This window comes from Leptinotarsa decemlineata, unplaced genomic scaffold (genome assembly GCF_025532065.1).
Source record: "Leptinotarsa decemlineata unplaced genomic scaffold, Ldec_3_MD MMD2_tig00026354_RagTag_RagTag, whole genome shotgun sequence".
Taxonomy (NCBI): domain Eukaryota; kingdom Metazoa; phylum Arthropoda; class Insecta; order Coleoptera; family Chrysomelidae; genus Leptinotarsa; species Leptinotarsa decemlineata.
This window is the reverse complement of record NW_027412702.1, coordinates 13,748,230-13,770,342: the sequence shown is the minus strand read 5'-3', so window position 1 is coordinate 13,770,342 and position 22,113 is coordinate 13,748,230. Positions and strand designations below refer to the sequence as shown.

Here is a 22,113-nt window from a genome sequence, read left to right as displayed (position 1 = left end):
ATAAAATATAGTTTTATTCAAAATCCCACAAATCCATCTTCGCCTAGGTGACTTCTTTGTCAACGAACATTTTCGAATGAAGCGATGAAACCGTCATACTAAAATGTATTTAGATAAAGAAGGCAAAAGTGTGACTTGTTTTCAAGAACTGGGAAAGAAACACTCAGCTCAGCCAACTGTGTCAAAACTTTATTATAACGAAAAGAAATCACATTGTTGCATAATTGTTCATATCTCATCCATCTAGAGAAAACTTGTTTATTATCGTCTGTATCATCTGAGAAAATCGGGAAATGTTCAATCTGCTTATGAAGGAAAGTTGGACAGAGTGGGCTAAATTGGACACTTCCAAAGGATGAAAACTAATTGCCAGCAGAAATTTAACTTACATAATTTCAGATTTCATTTCACTGGATGAATGGAAATGATAACTAGTACCTGAATTTTCACCTATATCGTATTTTCCTATTGATGATCCATATTGATTTATTCAGGTATTCATTCAGGTAAATACGAGAAACTGATCCTATAAAAGTTCATGACCACATCTGTTTTTCATTAGTAGACATATTAACGTGACTTGGCACGGAAAGTTCAACCAGAAGACTCAGTAGATAAAAAAAAGATCGCTATGAATTCTAATAGGAAAATGGCAGTTGTCGTCAATAAGATCCCCAGAAATTGTTTGAATAGTGGCTGCAACGATTCAGGATATGCATTTGACCATCGACTAATTTGTTCATTCAGGCTTGTTACGTGCCCGTTGATGTTTCAAATTGGATGTGCTTGAATGGGACCTTCGAAGGAAGCAAATCAACATTGCTATGAAGAACACTGGGGACTTGCGTTCTCGGGAACAGTGAGAGTTGAGTCCCTGCAGGATGTTCCCCTATTTTGCATTCGACAAAGTGTTCAGGTTTTCTATGGAGTTTCAAGAACCACAAAGATTGTTTCGAACAGGATGCTATTATTTTGGCGAACCAGTAGAAGAAGAACGTTTCAGGTATGAAATATCGATCATCAACAAGAACAGTCTCCTCGAAGCTACAAATTTTGGTACTGTTTGTTGTCATTTGAAATTCGATTATCAATTTTTTGATGACGTTTGCTGTTTAGATATTGATTACTCATTCTGGGAGGAATTTTGTGATAGTGCAGGGACGTTGCATTTGTGTATCAAATCATTTGATACTACTGAGGAGTAATGACTTGATGTGTTGCTATTGGAATCGACGTACTTGTATATAGTGTTATAGTTTGATAACTTCACGTAATATGAGAGACCGAGATATGTTTGTTTCAATGAAGTTGATGTGCTGTTATTGAGAATTCTGTACTAATCGCCTCCTGCGAACTGTCATACATAACAAATGAATTATGATTATTCGCTATTAATATTTTGTTTTTTTATTGACTCCATATAATCAAAAAACCCGCGCTATGTAAGTTGCCCGTTTTTCAATTGCATTCAGTTCCAGTAGGCATTATTTTCATTGGTTTGAGAAATCTGTTTTTCCTTTCAACGTATGGTTCCTAACACGGGTTGGCCAATAGCAAGTGGTAATCTGTCGTTCAGCCTGGGGCTTGAACCACCGACCATCACGGCGATCAATTAGAGTGAGTGATCAAGGCACCCACGTCGGACCGACCGGTCACAAACATTGATAATGATGATGTCAACAGAGCCCAAAGTTAAATATGGCTGATTAAACACAAAACAATACATTTTTTCTGTAATGTAGACTAGACTTAGAGGAATGAGTGATCATTATTAATGCACAATGTTTCTTTCAATGAAGTTGATGTGATGTTATAGAGGATTTTGTAGTATTCGCCTTCTGCGAATTGTCATATTTATTTCAATAGTTTTTCTGTTCTTGAAGATAGGTTTTTAATTTTTAGGTACCAACAAATAAATTATGATTCTTCGCTATTATTATTGTGTTTTTTTAATGTCTCCATGAAATCAAAAAAATCTTTATGTGGGACCCGCGCGTTGTAAGTTCCCCGTTTTTCAATTGCATTCAGTTTCAGTAGGCATTATTTTCATTGGTTTGAGAAATCTGTTTTTCCTTTCAACGTATGGTTCCTAACACGGGTTGGCCAATAGCAAGTGGTAATCTGTCGTTCAGCCTGGGGCTTGAACCACCAACCATCAGGCGGTCAATTCGAGTGAGTGAACAAAGCACCCACGTCGTTCCAACCGGTTACAAACATTGATAATGATAATGTCAACAGAGCCGAAAGATGAATATGTTGATGTCATATTCACTATGGCTGATCAAACACAAAACAATACATTTTTTCTGTAACGTAGACAAGACTTAGAGGGATGAGTGATCATTATTAATGCACATTACTGATGGTGCTAAATGAAAATTTTGGATTTTTATCATATACATATTTAATTAATTATAACATTGAAATTAACAGTTCAAAAATAACTTTTTGAAACGCTCAAAGGTGCGAACTCGTTTCATCCTTTTCATAAAAGATGATGTATGCAACTCCACTCATAAGCAAATTGGTGACACCTGTGAATCATTTTATTCGTGCCACGTGCCAGTAGGGATGTCAGCAGAATACTGTGTAATGTCCGTTGTAAGTAGATTCAGTGTGATTCGAAAGTGCATATAGATTATAACGACAAGGACTCACATTGTCCACTATAATTGTTCATATCTCATCCATCTAGAATAGTCTATGCCTATCAATGATTCAGGCATCCATTTAGGTAAACAAAAAAAAATTGATCCTATAAACTTCATGTTCAAATCTATACTAATAGATATCTTCACGTGACATATTTTTTTATTCAGTATTAAAGGTTCGAATTCAAATTCATTCAAATAGCTTTATGTATAACAGAAGTGTATTCTAAATCAATATTGATAGTTGATTATATTTTATCAATCATCATGATTGTCTGAATAACTGTTCAAAAAAAATATGTTTAAAAACTTTTTCCAACCTTTCCAAACTAAACTAATAATATGTTGTACAGACGTCAAGTATGATATACAAATACATTACAAATATATGCATGAATAATGAGATGATTTGTGCTAGTGCCTCTGCCTAAACCATAATGTGCCGCAGTATTACCAACGCTCTCATCCCATTCATAATAGTGTGAACGTTGATATGCAATTTTTTGTTGAAAGAGTTGAGCAGGGGAGAAATAGAATCAAACAAAGTTACTTAAAAAAAATTTTTGAAGAATATATGCTTCTGAGTTTGCTTTAAATTTATGAAGTTTTTTACATTCTTTCAGTTCGTTTAGGAGGCTGTTGTATATTTTTGGGACAAAATAAAGTATATTTTCTTGAGTGTGAGTTTTGCTGAATCTAGGAATTTTCAATGTGAGGTCAGTGGTATATCTTGTGGCTCTAGATTGGAGAACATATTGTTGAGGTTTTTGTTTAAATGTCCAGATCAAGGTTTGTAGGATATACGCCCCTCCATGCTGTGATGCAGTATGGCAATATTGATTCTATTAATGAGTTGTGAACTACAAGTAGAACTTCTTTACTTAAAATATCTCTGAGAGTGTAGAATTGTGAATAAGTTTTCTTACTCTGCTGACAAGGTAGTTAATGTGATCATTCCACCTCATGTGCTGGTCCAGTATTACTTCTAGATATTTGATTTTTGAGACTTTCGCAATTTTTGGACACTTACAGTTATCATTCCTTCGTGCTTAGCCATTTATGTATTTTAATGAATTCATATTCAGCAGTGCGATACAACTCTGACCACTCATCGTGTGCAAAGATAATAGCGGAGCAATAAGAACATCAGTTATGAATGTAATAATATTCATTGAAGGAGATCTATATGTCGCTGTAATTCCTAGGTGTATACAGTTGATCTTTATTGTGATCCTGAGTAAATTTATTTGAGTGAAACTATGCATAACTACCTCTTTCATTTCTAAATTGTTTTCGGTGTAAACTACTAGCCCATCATTTTTGTTAAATGTTTACTCATTATAGTGTATACCGAAATGGGGAATATGGTAATCATTTATCGATTGTATGTTCCATGTCTCGGAAAGAATGATTATATCGATATTGTTCAGGTCGGACTCTATATAGTTCCTAAAAATTCTTCTTGTTACTTCGCATATTGAAATGGATGATTTTCACACTACTTCCATGTTTATTCTGAAAGCAGTGACTGATATTATCACATATTTGTGTTTCTATTTCTCCTTCTCCATCCAATTCTTTCAAAAATTCAAGAATTTGTGAAGCATAATAAAAATAAAAAATAAAACAGAAAGGTAGTAGGAAGAAACAGAAATGTACCAATAGATGAAAAGTAAATCAATAAACAAATTTAAACCTAATCTACTGGTGAGTTAATTCAGTGTTGCTTGAGGGCACACAGTTTAGTGCGATTTCAGTTTAAAGTGTTATTATGATACTATTATGTATTTTAAAAATAATGTATCAACATGTTTCACTCATAACATCATGTCGCCATCAAAATTCCTTTTGAGTGGCGACACTTGCTTCCATGGATCTACAAATATTAATCGCTTCCGTTAGCTTAAGGTCAGGGCTTTGAAGAAGTTTTTCTTGGATACGTGGATCTTTTACACCCAATACAATCCGATCACGAATTAGAACATCTTTTTCTTTGAAGTCGCATGTAGATGCTAGTTGCTTTAGAGCTGTAATAAACTGGTCAATCGTTTCACACGAAAGTTGTTCCCGTTTGAAAAACTTGAAATGTTCGTAAACAAGGTTTTTTGTCGGATTGAAATGAGCTTCAAATTTTGATAAAATAGTGGCCAATTTTTCTCTTTCTTCATCCTCTTCGTACTCGAAAGTATTATAGATTTTTATAGCTTCGTCTCCAAGTAAATTTAACAGGATAGCTATTTTAACAGGATCTGCTTTGGAGGTTTTTCCACTCGCAATTAGGTAAAGATCAAATTTTTGTTTCCAAAGTTTCCAGTTTCCACTGAGATCACCACTAAAACTGAATTCTTTCGGAGCTCTGGTTTGATCACCCATTGTGTTAAAACTTTTATAGTTTTGTTTTAGGAATTTACTAAAATCCCCTTTTATTATCAACTGCCGACTTCAACGGATAACTTTGGCAACATCTATTGTTCAACAACAACTGACCTAATAATTTCCAAACCTGGCAGCACAAACACAAAAACAAGTGATTTAGAGCACTTTACCGCTGTCACCATGTGAAATACTAATTGTTTCTAATAAGGGCATCATTGACAACTCTCTATATCACTTCCTTGATGTACTTTATTTATTAATAATGGATAACAATAGTGATTGTATACAATAGCTGCACACCATCGTGATGGCTGATTGACAACTGGATTCGCTGCCGTGTTGCCACTTCTACTGAATTCATGACAACTAGTACTATGTTGCTGTATCGCTGCTGTTCCAATGTTTTGACAGAATCAGAATCAACGAACTTAGGCGTGCGCAGCGTTATAGAACAGTGCTTTCAAACAATTGTTCTACAGCGCCATCTAGTGGCGAGTTACAGAAAAATTGATATCCTAAAAACCTTCTCTATGAAAAATCACTTATGCATGTCAAGTTTCATCACGATCGGTTGAGCGATGTAGAAGTTTATCACTTACCAACCAACCAACCAACAAACATCCATTTTTATATATTAGATACTATGATTTATCAATATCAGTTTCATCAATAATAATAGTTTTTTGATTATTTTTTATTACATAAATCTTTCCTGAGCTGCTCCAGGCGTTTCTTACCGATAATTTTTCGATTGTCTTGTCCATAAGTTTCAGTCTTCGTGTGTGAGGTCTTATTTTATACAACGTTTGTCCCTTTCAACATTTTTTCTTTTTGAAAATCAGATTTCTCATAGTTGAATCTTTCATATTTAGGAATATACCCCGCGGTTTGAGGTTGCCTTCAATTTTCTTCCCCACTCGATTGCATATCAGTATATCGTTTTCATTCAGTTGTATCAACAGTTTTTGATTCAAGAAGTTTATTACCTCTCCTTTTGTGTCTTCTCCGTCACTTCCCTTGAGGTTTCTCAACTTTGCCTGCTGCTCGAAATTTTTGAGATTGATGGAGTTTTCCATTTAAAGTTGAGGAATTTAAGTTTTAGACTATTGATCACCGTACTATTTTCTTGTTTGCTCACATTCAGACGGTTATTAAAATCGTTAAGTTTTTGTTCTAGGGTCACGAGTTTTTCATCTATTTGCTTGGCGATAGTATTTGCCACCTTATCAGCGATGATTTTTATGGAATCCTCTGTTAAAATTGAACTCAAGCTGCTACTTACAGCATTTTTGATTCTTCTTTTATTTCTCGGGTAATAACCATTTTTCATATAGTTGGACTGTTTTTCAAGTCTTGACCTATTTAACTTTTATTTGGCCAATTTTTAAACAAAGAACTTACTTTTGGTGATTTTGCACACCACACATCCCACACATCACAGATCCCAGAACGTTTAATCAGAAGAACTCGAAGATATCAGTAGCGAGAGGTGAGTATTTAGTGAATCAATTGTAATTTAGAAATGTCAAATATATAAGCTGATGAACTAGCGAAGTGGATAAATTTTTGTAAAACTGTACAGAACTGTATTTAAAAATAATACAAAACGACTAATGAATTTTACGTCACTAAAAACATCAATGTAGTATATAAATTATTTATATGCCCTCTGTACCATCGCCGATTAGAATTCGAGTGAAAAAATTCATCTCGAATTGACTTGGACTGAAAAGAACTCAAGTGAACTTAAATACGTAACTCAAGTTTCTCTATCTTCAAACTGACTATATAAAATGACTTTTTTTTTCTCACTAACTAGACCTCATTTGATCACATTGTAATTTTCAGGTAGATACCTATGGATTCTGATAGGAAAAATGCAGTCGTCAAAAACATCCCCAGAAAATGCTGGCATCGTGGCTGTGACTATCAAGGACATGCAGTTGACCATCGAATGAATTGTACATTTAGGCTTGTTATCTGCCCAATGTTGTATCAAACTGGTTGTACTTGGTGTGGAAAACTGAAGGAAGCAAGTAAACATTGTTTTGAAGCACATTCTAGTCTTGTATTTTCGGGTCCACTGGAACTTGAGCTGTGTGAATTTAGATATATAGGATTGAATCCCTGTAAGATATTCTCCTATCTTGCGTTCGATAGGGTGTTCAGATTTTCCATGAAATTCCAAGAACAAGAAAGATTATTCCTAACCGGTTGCTATTATTCTGGTGAACCAGCAGAGGAAGGTCGTTTTAGGTATGAAATGTCGTTCATCAAAGGAAGCAGTCACGCCCTAGCTCCAATATTTGGTTCAGTGTGCTCTAAAATGAAATTCCCTTCTCGTATTTTCGATGAAACTTGTTATTTAGGCATAGATTACTCATCCTGGAAAGAATTTTGCGATAACGCTGGGTCATTACATATAGGGATAAAACTTTTTGATAATACTGAGGAAAACGAGTAATCATTTGTTGATTTGTTAGGGTTGTCATCGGCGTAATTGGCATAGATTACAGTTTGATAAATAATAAAAACATAATAAAGTTACGCTGATTCATAAAGTGTTTTATTAAAGGAATTGCTGTAGTGTTTCAGAGAATTTTGTTCTTTTATCCTTTTGGAATTTGTAACTTATTTCAGTGTTGACAAATGAAATATAATTTTTCGCACATACTTGTGTATTTCTTCCATTGATTGAGAAAAGAGCATTCCTATCAACAGTACTGTTAGGCTTGAGCATTGCTTTCAACTGCCGTTGAATGGCACATGTTCCTAAGAGAAAGAACTCGAAAGCAGTATTATATTCATCATCCTACGAAACCACTTGAATGGATTCACCATATCGCGTGGACAGCATCGACATCTTTTCAATTTTATAACCTTTATCGATAGTCAAAGATATTATAGGCCTCTGCTACATAATTGAACAGAAGTGACCGATACTTGATGAAACCCTTTATAGTGAAAAGCATGCAATGAACTGTATTAATGAGTTTTTTCTCTGCTCCATAGCCTCAATTTGTTGAATCACTACAGAATTGATTTTAGCGGTTTCTGATTGAAAATTATGGTATTATCTATCTATCTTAAATATTTCCAGAACTTATGAGTTTATAAAAACATAATGGATTTATTTGAAATTATAGAACTGTTGTTTTCTCAGTATATGTTTTGATATATCCAACACCGTTTCTGAAATTACAAAAATAAATTTTGTTTCGTCATTCCTTATTATTATCAGAACGGTAAGAGTTTTGTATTCCCACACAACACCAGATATTCATGGAATATTCCCTCTATATCATAAAACGAACGTATATATTCCAAATATTCATAGAATATTTTTGAAATATATACATGCCTTCAGAATATTCATAGAATATGCTTGAATGAATATGGCGGGATTATTCCCGAAAGAATGTGTTTAGAATGTCTATAAATGGACTAGTCTCCCGTGAATATTCTAAGAATATTGTCGATCGAATATACCATATGGTATATTCTTAGAATATATCCCCAGGGTATATTTCGAAATATTCTATACGGAGTATTAGTGGAATTTTGAATTATCTTATGATAATGTATTCAAATAATTCGATAGGTATCATTAAAAACAAAAATATTTGAAGATTTCAATCAAATGCATAGCCTGATATATATATAACCCTTATAGTGTTAACCAGTTTTTGAACTCATCGCAAAGATTCTGATGAATTGCTCCAACTATTGGAAACGACAAAAATTTCGAATGGTCTAATAAATGAATCAATTGCATTCATAAATCGGTTTATTCTCATCCTATTTTTTTATGTATTTGAAATTATTCAATTACAAAGCGACAAATACTGGAAACAGAGAAATGGGAAAGTTAAGTTTTGGAGTGAACGTTTCTCATTGGTCAATTGAAGTGTAGCGCGCGACAGTCCAAGCTCTGTGGAAGCGGCTGCACCTGAACGCTTGACAGCTTTGCTTTGGTATCGACAATTGGTTCAACATGACGGTTGGCATTGGTGTTACTATCAAAGTATAATTTTCTCATGTTTAGTGTACCATTTATAGTTTGAAGCTGTCCAATTTGCAGTACAGCGAATAGTTTGCTTTTGCATCTTCAAACAGTAGAGTTACATAGTCAGTCTTTGAGAAAAGTAAGTAAAAGACAATAGTATCGATAATAAAGTCATGGTACTTAACCAACAATACCTCATTTTAAGCCCGAAGAGAGTTGTTGTGTGGGATTTGTTGGTTTGACTAAGTACATGTTTAAACGAGAGTGATTTCAGTTGCGTATCTTCAGTAGAGAAAAGTAAGTGAATGACACATTCTTTTGTATCATTTGTTTTCATGATTTTCATTATTCTTTTTCAAGATAGTGTCAATATTTCCAAAAAGAAAAGGAGTGGTACCTGACCAAGAAACTGAAAATGTAACGAGTACTTTTCAACAACGGGAATGCAAGTTGCTCTCCAGATCATAAAAAGTTGTAAATGTTCATCAGAAACCTATGAGAAAAATATCTATTTCATTTTTATTCCAATTTTGTTTTGCCACTTTTAAATAGAGATAATGCATTTCAGATATCAATAATGAGAGACTGGCTGAGTAATTGTTGGACAAAAATTAGGTGAACTCTTCTGGTGAGCAATGTCTGGATAACTTTGAGTAAGTGAAATTCATTGAAAAACCCATCATATCACTCATTTGAAATAGTTCATTTGTGGGTTTAGTTTTTGAAGTGAGAAAACTATATCTATATCTCGCTCATTTCTTCATGTGATACATTTTTTCTTTTTCAATAAAATGATATATTCATTATTTTTCAATTAGTGCTGAGGAATTCACAGAGTTGTTATTTCAGTATACATTTTTTTGAGAGTAGGAACATCCAAAATTTAATAAATTTCTAATATGTGTAACATGAAAATATTCAGAAATATTCAATTTAGTGAATAAATATCTTGAATTAGATTCTTTATTTTTGATACTGGTAGTGTTTCTAGTTGAATGATTCAGTGTGTATTGTTTTTGGAATATATTTCTTTATGAATATTATGTGTCTTATTACTTGTGTGGATCTCCCATGAAAATGCATCAAATGCAACTATTTTAAGGCATCCAATATATATATATATATATATATATATATATATATATATATATATATATATATATATATTATTATATATTATTATATATATATATATATATATATATATATATATATATATATATATATATATATATATATATATTATTTTTAGTACAATATAACTTACATATTCTGAGAATATTTCAAGATATTCCAAGAATATTCCCCAAGAACATTCTTAGAATGTATTAAAGGTTCGCCAGGAGCACTTCCAGGAAATATTCTCCAGAAGATATATATTTCCATGGCATATTCATAGCATTATACAATATCCTCAAATGTATATTCATGAAATATTCCTGGAATATCTATTGCTGAAGATTACAGAACGTCAAATTTTTTCCAAAGATATATCCATTCTTTGAGAAAAGTAAGTGAAAGACAATAGTATCAATAATAAAGTCATGGTGCTTAACCTATAATACTTCATTTTGGACCCAAAGAGAGTTGTTTGTACATGTTCAAACGAGAGTGATTTCAGTTGCGTAATTTCAGTAGAGAAAAGTAAATGAATGGAGTGAATTTCAATTTTCAGTCCACTGGATTAATGGAAATGATAACATGTACCTGTTGTTATACCTATAACGTGTTTTTCTATTGATGACCCATATTGATTTATTCAGGTATTCAAACAGAAACTGATCCTATAAAAGTTCATGACCATGTTCATGAGAATCGCGATATGTGAGATACCCGTTTTTTAGTTTAGTGGCTGTGATTTCATCCAGATGAAATAGCAACAGATGGGAAACTGGACTTTTATGGAAAAAGGACAATGTTCCTTTACCAAATAATAAACCTACTGCCCTGTGCCGATTGAAATCCATAGAGAAAAAGATGAACAGAAATGAAGATTTTGGTCTTGAATACGAAAATGAGTGAATATTTAGAAAAAAGGTATGTTCGAATGTTGCCTGCGGAGGAAGTATCAGAGGATACTAAAAAAAGTTTGGTATCTGCTATATTTTGCGATAACAAATCCTAATAAACCCGGATAAATACGGTTTGTATTTGATGCAGTAGCGAAAACAAATAGAATTAGTCTCCATGATTTTCTTCTGAAAGGTCCAGACCTGCTGAATTTCCTACTTGCATCATCTTCAAATTCAGGCAGAGAAATATAGCTGTGACTGCAGATATTCAGGACATGTTCCATAGAATCCAAATAACATCAATGGATAGGCATGCACAGAGATTTTTGTGGAAAGACAGACGGTGTCATGACAAAAATACGCAAAAATATGAAATGACGGCTATGATTTTCGGGGCAGTATCATCTCCAACATCGGCTCAATATGTTATGAGAAGAAATGCTGCGGAATTTGAGGAAGAATTTCCACGAACTGTAAAAGCCATTAGAGAGCAACACTACATCGATGTCTACTTCGATAGTGTAGATACAATTGAAGAAGCAATTGAAGAAAATACCATCGGATGTGATCGAAGTTCATAGTCAAGGAGGTTTCGTCATACGAAACTGGTCTAGTAATTCCAAAGATGTTTTAAAGTACATACCAGAAGAGCTTCGAAATTCCAGAGAAAAAAATATGAACCTAGAAAAGGAGTTGCCCACTGCGAGGATTTTAGGACTATTTTGGAACTAAAATCAAGATGTTTTTTCCTTTTCAATAAAGTGGGACTCCGAAGACCCCAAAATGTTACTTGCCAAACACGCAACAAAAAGAAAAGTACTAAAAACAGTCATGTCAATCTTTGATCCTTTTGGCTTCCTAAATACTTTCACAATAGCTGCTCGAATTCTTCTTCAGGACATTTGGCGTTTAAAAACTGAATGAGATGATGAACTGAATGAAGAAATGAAAAAAAAAATGTAGAATGGGTTAAAAATATTGAAAAAATCTCAACTGTGTCCATTCCTCGCCGTTATGTTTCCAATATTTTTGAAGCCGAGGAAATTCAAATTCATATTTTCTGTGATGCAAGTGGCCAGGCATATGAAGCTGTTGCCTACCTTCGAATCAAGAAAAATATTCCATTCAAACAAGTCAAAGTCTAGAATGGCACCCATCCGACAAATGATGTCTATTCCCAGGCTTGAACTTCAGTCTACAGTTTCAGGAAGTAGACTGGCAGTTTGCATCAAAGAAAATCACAATATTAAAATTGACTCATGCTATTTTTGAACGGATTCAAAAACCGTCATTGGATGGATCAAAGCCGATACCGTGATTTCCAATCCATTTGTAATACATAAAGTGGCAGAAATCATCGGAAACACTGACGTTACACATTGGAATGGGGTCCCTACAAAAGAAAATATCGCTGATAATGCCACAAGAAGCAATAACCTATATTTATGGGAAACTGGTGGCAGATGGCTAAATGGTCCTGAGATTCTTGAATATGAAGAAGGCAGATGACCGTCTCAAAATAACCATGATATATCTCTGGATACATCAGAAGTGAAGGACAATTTTGTTGGTGTAACCAAGCAAACCAATTCAGATTTAATACAGGCTTTACCAAATATGAAAAGATTATCGTCATGGTTGAAGTTACTTCAAGCAACAGCTTGGATGTTGAGATTTGTCTATAAATTATCGAACAATGCAGGACTTCAACCTTCGGAGATAAATACCGCAGAAACTATTTGACTGAAATGTGTTCAAAACGAAGATTTTTCAGAAGAAATTAATTCACTTCGAAACGGAAGAATAGTTGATTCATCTAGCAGAATATACGAACTTTCGCCGATATTAGATGCTGAAGGAGTTTTGAGGTTGAAAAGCAGAGTAGTATACTCTAACGATTTAGGCACATACACCAAATTTCCAATTATTTTAGTCCCCAAAAACTATTTAACCATATTGCTAATTTTTCATTACCACTACAAAGCAGCGCTTAATGGCCAAGAGTATCTGGTGAACGAGCTTCGACAACGATATTGGATTCTCAATATTAGATCAGCCGTAAGAAGTTCTTGGAGCCACTGTCAGTGGTGCAAAAATAAAAGAGCTCAGCCAGTAATTCTAGAAATGGCCTCCTACCAGTTCTCGTTTAACTTCTTTTGTCAGACCTTTCACCATAGTAGGTATGGACAATTTTGGACCAATGCAGGTGTCAATTGGTCGCCGACGAGAGAAGAGATATGGGGACTTTTCACCTGCATGAGTACTTGTGCAGTCCATCTAGAAATTGCTCAATCATTAAGTACTGACTCAGATATAATGGCAATAAGAAGACTCATCGGACGAAGAGGGTGTCCTAAAAAAATAATATCTGACAATGGGACAAATTTAAGAGGTGCCGATAAAGAACTGAGGAAGTCTCTTGAATATTTTGATCCAACTGAAATCACTTCTGAACTGACCACCGACAATATACAGTTTTACTTTATTCCACCCTCTGCTCCACACATGGGAGGTAGTTAGGAAAGACTCATCAAGTCAATTACGGGACATTTTGAAGGAGAAGATTCCACGAGAAGAAGTTCTTCACACATTGCTCGTAGAAGATGAACTTATTGTGAACAGGCGCCCCCTCATCCATGTATCATTGGATCATTCAGATGCTGAAGCTTTAACACCAAACCATTTTTTATTGTGTACTTCGGGTGTAGCACAAAATGTAGGAAAATTTTAAGAAAATTACTTGTTCACAAGGAAACAATGGCGAAAATCTCAATTGCTCGCTGATCATTTCTGGCGCCGTTAGATCAAAGAATATTTGCCGGTATTAACCAGAAGAACGAAATGGTGCACATCACCCACAATAAAAATCAAGGTTGGAGACATGTTGATTATAGTCGACAGCCAATTCTTGAGAAATACTTGGCCCAAAGGTGTAGTTACTGCAACATATCAAGGTGCGGATGGCAATGTACGAGTGGTCGATGTAAAAACAAATATTGGTACATACAGAAGACCTGTTACCAAACTTTGTCTTCTAGATAATAATAATAGTAGCTTTATTGTCCAATAGTTACCCATTTACAGGACAATATAAAATTTTATTCACAATACTTAACAATAAACGAAAAATAAAATGAACAAAAAAGAAAAACTAATTCTAATTAACTACTACAAGTGCATGTTAGCAATTCTAATAATGTTATGAAGGTTAGTGAAGAATAAATCACCATGGGCACAAATGCTATTGAAATTTGTGCACATAACATATATTGGGGAATTGAGCATAATGTTAGTTCTTGCTCTGAGACGTCTAAAAATGTATTGAGATCGTGAATCTGGCCGTGGTTCATTGAAGTTAATTTGTTCAAGAATTTTGGGACAGTCAACTCTCTCATTCACTAACTTGAATAAAAATATAAGCGACGCACATTTTCTGCGATGCTCTAAAATGGAAAGTTCCAAACGTTCATATATTACATCATTACTGATACCTCTCTCAGGGTAAGAACCATCTATTCTGGATATTAGAAATTCACAGAACTTTCTTTGAACTCTTTCAATGGCTATGTTATAAATCTCATAGAATGGACTCCAGACGATACTTGCATATTCTATCTTCGAACGTACGTTGGTGAAATACAACAGGATCATGACTTTAATATTATGAAAGTTTCTGCAATTTCTAACAATGAAACAATAAGCTCTGAAGGATTCTGAAACTTTTTGTGAAATATGTCTACCAAATGCTAATTTATGATCGAATATTACCCCTAGATGTTGATGAACATGAAAAATAGTGATGAATAAGATTTCATCACTGGGAGGGAGTGTTCCTGCGGAAGTTTAATTTAAAACATTTTTTATTGTTAATCTTGTTCATTTAATTTCATAGTATGTTTGTGTTAATTTTTCTGTTTAACCCTGTATAAAAGACAATTGAGAGGCAGATTTGTAAATAAAAAGTTGTTGTTGACGGTACAAAAAATTATCTTCTCATTTCTTTATATCAAACAAAACCAAAACCTTGACTAATTCAAAAAGTAAAACCAAGTCAGATACAAGAGGATAGCTATAAATTATAATTGTATAAAGGCAGTTGTCGTCAATGAGATCCCCAGAAAATGCTTGAATTGTGGCTGAAACTATTCAGGATATGCATTTGACCATCCACTGATTTGTTCATTCAGGCATGTCATGTGCCCGTTGATGTTTCAAATTGGTTGTTCTTGGATGGGTTCTACGAAGGAAACAAATCAACATTGCTTTGAAGATCATCGGGGACATTTACGGGTACAGTGTAATTTTAGATATATAGAATTGAGACCCTGTAGGATGTTCTCCTATTTTGCATTCGACAAAGTGTTCAGGTTTTCTATGGAGTTTCAGGAACCACAAAGATTGTTTCGAACAGAATGCTATTTTTTTGGCGAACCAGTAGAATAAGGACGTTTTAGGTATGAAATATCGATCATCAACAAGAGCAGTGTCGTCGAAGCTCCAAATTTTGGTACTGTTTGCTGTCATTTCAAATTCAATTATCAATTTTTTGATGACATTTGCTATTTAGATATTGATTACTCATCCTGGGAGGAATTTTGTGATAGTGCTGGGGCTTTGCATTTGAGGATCAATATTTGATACTACTGAGGAGTAATGACTTATTGATGTGTTGCTCTTGGAATCGACGAACTTGAAATAAATTATAGTTTGATATCTTCACATAATATGGGAGACCGAGATCAGTTACGTTAATTCATTATATGTATCATTCAATGAAGTTGATATGATGTTATAGAGAATTTTGTACTATTCACCGTCTGCGAATTGTCACACTCATTTCGATAGTTTTTTCGTTCTTGAAAATAGGTTTTTGATTTTTAGGTACTGATAAATATATTATGATTATTCGCTATTATTATTATTCTGTTTTTTTATTGACTCCATAAAACAAAAAATTGTTTTTGTGGGAAACGCGCTTGAAAACTAATCAATACTGTTGATTGTATGATTTTCACTAGGTATAAGGGTTTTACAAAAACCGCGACACGTGTTTCGCTAGAAATAACTCGGTTTATGCTTGAAGAAGGTATTGTATAGCGAAACACGTGTCGCGGTATTTGTAAAACCCTTATAGTGAAAATCATACAATAAACTGTATTGAATGGTTTTTTTAATATGGATTTTCATCAAGTATCGGCCAGTTCTATTCAATTAGGAAACGCGCTATGTTGGTTTTTCAATTCTATTCAGTTTCAGTAGGCAAACAGTGATAATGATAATGTCAACATAGCGGAAAGATGAATATGTTAATTTCTTATTCAACGAAAGTCATTTTCTGTGGAGGAAAATATCAGTTTTTCATCGACCTTTTTTGGGTATTTGTTATCTTCCACAATCTGAAAAATATAAAAATTAGAATGGAGAACTTTATACAAGTGTAGAAGGGCAAACTTTTAGGTTTACCCCGATAAGTTACTGCGTAAAAATCAAAGTATTTTTCACAAAGAAAACAATTTTGCCTATCGAAAAAAATATTAAGAAATAATACTTATCTTTTACGTTTCGGAGGCCAAAATCTGCCTCCGTCTTCAGAAATGGATGAGAAATTTGAATATATTCGCAGTTATTCCTTTTTTGATATCTTATTTCTTCACTTCTTCGACATATGTCAAAGAAGTTTTGAAATATGAAGACGGAGGCAGATTTTGGCCTCCGAAACGTAAAAGATAAGTATTATTTCTTAATATTTTTTTGATAGGCAAATTTTTTAAATACGACAAGTTACTGATAAATAGAAGATTTTTCTTTGTGAAAAATACTTTGATTTTTACGCAGTAATTTATCGGGGTAAACTTAAAAGTTTGCCCTTCTACACTTGTATTAAGTTTTTCATTTCTAATTTTTCAGATTGTGGAAAGTAACAAATACCCAAAAAAGGTCGATGAAAAAAATGAATTTCTTATTTACTATGGCAAATTGAACACGAAACAATACATTTTTCTGTAACTTATAGTAGACGTCAAACTGCAAACAATGCTTCACAACTTCCGTTCCTTTAAAAATTACTTACCTCAAAAAGAACTTAATCAATTATATAGTTCTCTAGTAGAGAGCCATTTGAAATATGATATAACAGCATGGGGATCAGCTCTGCGTGTACACCTCAATCCGTTAGAGATATTACAAAGGAGATTCATGAAGTTGATCATATCTAGAAATTCACGTTTCTCGTCAGATCTCCTGTATAAAGAGTATGAAGTTATGGATATGAGACAATTATATTACTTTTGTGCAAACGTGAAGTAACATTTCAGCAAAAATAGAGTATCATCACGAAACCACGATTGTAACACACGACATCGCGACCATCTAGCCTATCATGCTGTTAAAACGTCAATTTCACAAAGAGCATATTTTTTCATGGCAGCTAATTATATAACACCGTACCTCACAAAATAAAAAATTCTTATTCCAGACCAATATTCAAAAAACAAATAAGAAAACACATTCTTGAAAAAGATAGACGATTTAAAAAAAATCTGTTAGAGTGAAATAAGTTAGTCTTAGTCAAATTCAATCCCAAAGTTGTATCATACTGTAGTGTAAGTAACATAATCTTATCCATATTGCCTAAGATTTTATCAATTTCTACATTAATATTCTCTTCTCATAGAACGTGTAATATTTGTCTAAGGTTTTATCTATTTTTCTTAATTTTTGTTTGTTTAGTATTTAATCGGCCTATTTTTCCTCAAGCCGAAATATAATTTGCTTAACTATAACACCAAATTCACAAAATATAATAAAATGTTTTGTAGTTTCTACTCCATGAAGGCCATACTTACTTTAATAAAAATATTTATGTACTTTCATATTCTTTATAACTTCTTGCGAAACAAGAGCTCTGCTGTTATCGCCAAACCACTTTGTTCACATATTTGGTTTTAATTGTACTCTAATCTGTATATGTTCTGAATAAAGATATTATTATCATTATTATAAGATCCCCAGAAAATTCTATTCAGGATATGCATTAGTCCATCGACTGGTTTTGGTTATTATTAATATTAAAATACACCAAAACAGAACACTGAACCAAAAACTAAAAGTTGAATGCCTTGTCAAAAGAAGTGAACTCTACGAATACTGAATCACGACTAGTACGCTTCGATTTATCTTACCATAAGTGTACCATACTTCAGTCGTCACTCGGTGAATTTGAGTGCTTAGTCCCTTAGTTTCTATTTCCATGCAATATAAATAGGATTGACGCTCGATCCTATTTCAATCATGTCTTCATTGCACGTTGCACACACCAACCGGCGAAATTCTATTATTGATTCGCCGGTCGAAGTTGGCGTCGTAATTTTCGTTCATTTACAATTAAATGACGTCGATTCGGATGTAACACAATCCGAATCATTAATTTTAATTGGCCGATCCTCCTAACAAACTTGCCGAACAATTACTGCAATTCGACAAGTTATTAGTCCGCGGAAGTCAACGGCAGATTATTGCAGATATCCGAACTTCCTCCTGAACATTGAAGGGACAACTGATACGATAAATTTCGTCAGTTCGGACTTCCATTGTCTAATATGATTCTACTATGATTCGAAATCTATTAAAAAACAAATAAAATCAGAACGAATAGCTAAAATATCATTTATATTAGGCAAACGAATAAAATAATAAAGTTACAAAGTGAAAATGACCACAGAGTAAAAAAATAAATGAAAAAGAATGAAAATTAGCAAAGAATTGAAAAAAAATGTCTCAAACCAAGTTATTTCACGACGTTTCGATTACTAATATCTACAACCGTCTTCAGGTGATGACTATCCGCGGCGGAACACAAGATGTAACCTTGTAGACCGCAACTCCATGCTGAATTTTGGACTGATAATTTCTTATGGGAGGGTACACCGCTTGGTAACGTAACGTTTAACGGCGCGATCGATATATACTGTCAACAGTGAGTATATACGGTAAAACCATCACCGCTTTTGGAAATGATCATAAAAAAATTGGTGAAACAAGCAGAAGATGATCCTTGAAACATCACAGAATCTCCTAACGAAAGTTTAGTTTAATAATATAGTATGATTTATCAATAACTAGCATTCAACAAGCCTACACCGTAGCGTTTATATTTTGATTTTCTATATAAAAATATCGAGCCAAACTGCCCCCCAAAGATATGTCACAACTATACAAGAATAAGTTTACACATTTGATCATATTTTAGAGAAAATAAAAAGAAATCTATTTCTTTAATTGCATTTATCAATTTTTCCATTCAACATTTTATTAACTACCGGTCAGTCGGTAGCCAAGCGGTTCGGCGTAGGTGCTTTGTTCACTCACTCGAATTGACTGCTGTGTTGGTCGGTGGTTCAAGCCCTAGTCTGAACGATCGATCTTCACTTGCTACCGTCCAACCCGTGTTAGGAATCACACGTTAAAAGGTAAGACCTCGTTAATCCTTAGCTCGCACAAGTTTCGACTTCTGAGGGTTGTTGTTCGTAGGGGTGCGACAGCTGGTTAACGGAAAAACAGATTTTAAAACAGATTTTTTTTTAAAACCTCGGTGAACAAAATTAAAGAGACTGTAACGGAGATTATTAAAAAATCCCAAGTGGACTAAAAAGTAGTGCACATAAAAGACTCAAAAAAGTTAAAAACTGTTTTATCATACAGTGCATTTCTTCAATGTCCCCCCCTTTATTTTTCGAACGGGTAAAAAATTGAAATTTTGGATAATGAAATTAATGCATGAATACTTTATTTTGAAGTGGAATTGACAAATGAAACTTTCAAGATAGCGACTTGACGCCATCCGGAAAAAAAAATAAATGGACCGGAGGTCTTTTGATACACCATTTCGAAGCTCCTGACAAATACTTCACAACCCTAAAATATGAAATCAATATCTTCACCTACTACAAAACGGCGGAACATTAAATAATTTCCTCCCATATGGCAATTCAAACTACCCGACAAGGTTTGTTAAGTTATTTTTTGTTCATAAAAACGACAAAAAATCACAGTACAACAGTGAACATCATTGTTCACTTAGAATATTCTCATTTAATTTTCAGTTTCACTAGTAGAAAGGTACCACGACAACAATCTCTAAAATGGTCAATTCTCGTCCATTGGGATAAAAAATGGAAGAGATTTTTATTTACGGTGCGACTTGTAACTTTCACGAGACCAAAATAATTTTCAACGAACGTTTTCTGAATCGTCCTATCAGTAGAAAATATTTGAGGGAATTTGTAACCAAATTCACAATTACTGGTAGTGTACATAACAAAAAGCCCCCAGGTCATCCGGAAGAACAGCAACCAGAATGTCATCTCATTTTATCCAGGTTTGGAGACCAGCTCCTCTACCCTTTTGGCTGATTGTTGGTCTTGAGAGGGACCAATGGGTTCATGACTGAATTGGTGACGGCATGAAGTCCTTAGACATCAGTGCCGCCCTTCACGGGATACCCCTACCTGGCTGGGGTGGGATGGATGAAAAAGTTATTCATCCGTTAACGGGGGACATGAGGGCCTTCTATATCGGGAGGGGTCGTCTACAGCATAATCTGTGGCTTCCCTAACTAACGGGTTTTCATGAGTTTCCGTTTTTTCGAAAACTCTCTCATTCCTCGACTGAATGGACTGCCGAATGGAAGGCAGCTGCAAATCTCTGCGGATGGCTTCATTCCGCACGAACCAAGGAGCATTCACAATCATCCTAATTATCTTATTTTGCAACCTTTCCAGAATGGAAATGTTGGACGGAGCCGCTTGTCCCCAGACACCTGAAGCGTACATAATAACAGGCTTGAACATCGTGTTATAGATCGTGATTTTGTTTTTCAAACTCATCTTTGATTTTCTATTGATCAGAGGGTACAGACTGGCTATCGGAGCCTACGGTCTATCAAAAGGCCGAGGTACTTTACTCGCGCTTGCCAGTCAATCTCCCTTCCAGAGATTCTCACTTTTCTGGCCGGAGAAGATAGTAATCTTCCCATGGTTATCGCCTGAGTCTTTTCCGGGTTTACTCGGATCTTCCAATCAAGGTACCAGCGCTCGAGGTCGTCCAATGCACGTTGCATGTAGACGACGTCGAGCTCTCGACCCATGGAAGATGAGAGAAGAGCCGTGTCATTGGCGTACAGGGATATCTTCACTCGTTCGGACCTAGGCAGGTCGCTGGTATAGAGTGAATACAGCGTCGGAGAGAGCACGGCCCCCTGTGGCACTCCAGCGAGGATCTCTCTGCTGTCAGACAGAGAGCCCTCTACTCTGACCTGAAAAGTTCTGTCTTTCAGGAAAGACCCGATCCACCGGATCAGGCCCCGAGGTAGGTCGAACGCGTTTAGCTTGTGCAGAAGACCTTCGTGCCATACTCGGTCGAAGGCCTTCGAAATGTCTAACAGCACAATATGCACTTTTTTGTTAGTGTTTAGCTCGCTGATGGTGTTTTCGACCAACCTTAGAGTCTGTAACTCAGTGGAATGGTCTCTTCTGATGCCGAATTGTTCGTTAGGCGGAACATTTCGGTCCTCAACTTCTTCGTTGAGTCTTCGCAGTACAACTCTTTCAGCCAGCTTAGCCGCCGACGAGAGTAGACTGATCGGGCGATAGTTCTGCGGGAACGTGCAAATAATTGGTGAGATGGTAGTAAATCCTGAACAGTCTACTTATTCCATCGTGAATGTTTGTGAGGTGTCTCCTTCTACTGTGTGGAGACTTTGGAAGAGAAATAGGTATCATCCATACATAATTAAAATGGTACGTCAATTAACTGAAGATGATACTGATCGAAGAACAGAATTCTGCGAAATCATGACAGAAATCAATGCAAGGCATCCTACCTCTCTCCACAATATCTGTTTTAGGGACGAATGTACATTTTCTTTAAACGGAAATGTTCACAAACAAACTTGCCATTATTGGAGTGACACCAACCCTCACGTTTTCCGGGAAACACATAACCATTATCCAGAAAAAAATAACGTTTGGGCGGGAATATTGGGAAACCATATTATAGGACCACTATTTAT

The 22,113-nt window shown here is 34.7% G+C and overlaps 1 protein-coding gene and 2 long non-coding RNA genes across 3 annotated transcripts in view; 2 read left to right on the top strand and 1 right to left on the bottom strand.

Annotated features, from left to right (window-relative positions):
* The window catches only part of LOC111502848 (uncharacterized), a 243,822-nt gene that overhangs the window by 66,598 nt on the left and 155,111 nt on the right, over window positions 1-22,113 (bottom strand). The window lies entirely within an intron of this gene.
* Window positions 5,990-7,698, top strand: LOC111502830 (uncharacterized). Its single transcript, XR_002721796.2, has 2 exons — window positions 5,990-6,516; window positions 6,876-7,698. It is a non-coding gene; the product is annotated as an uncharacterized lncRNA (long non-coding RNA).
* LOC141486372 (uncharacterized) lies at window positions 15,069-15,960 on the top strand. The gene is made up of 2 exons (XR_012467808.1): window positions 15,069-15,552; window positions 15,613-15,960. It is a non-coding gene; the product is annotated as an uncharacterized lncRNA (long non-coding RNA).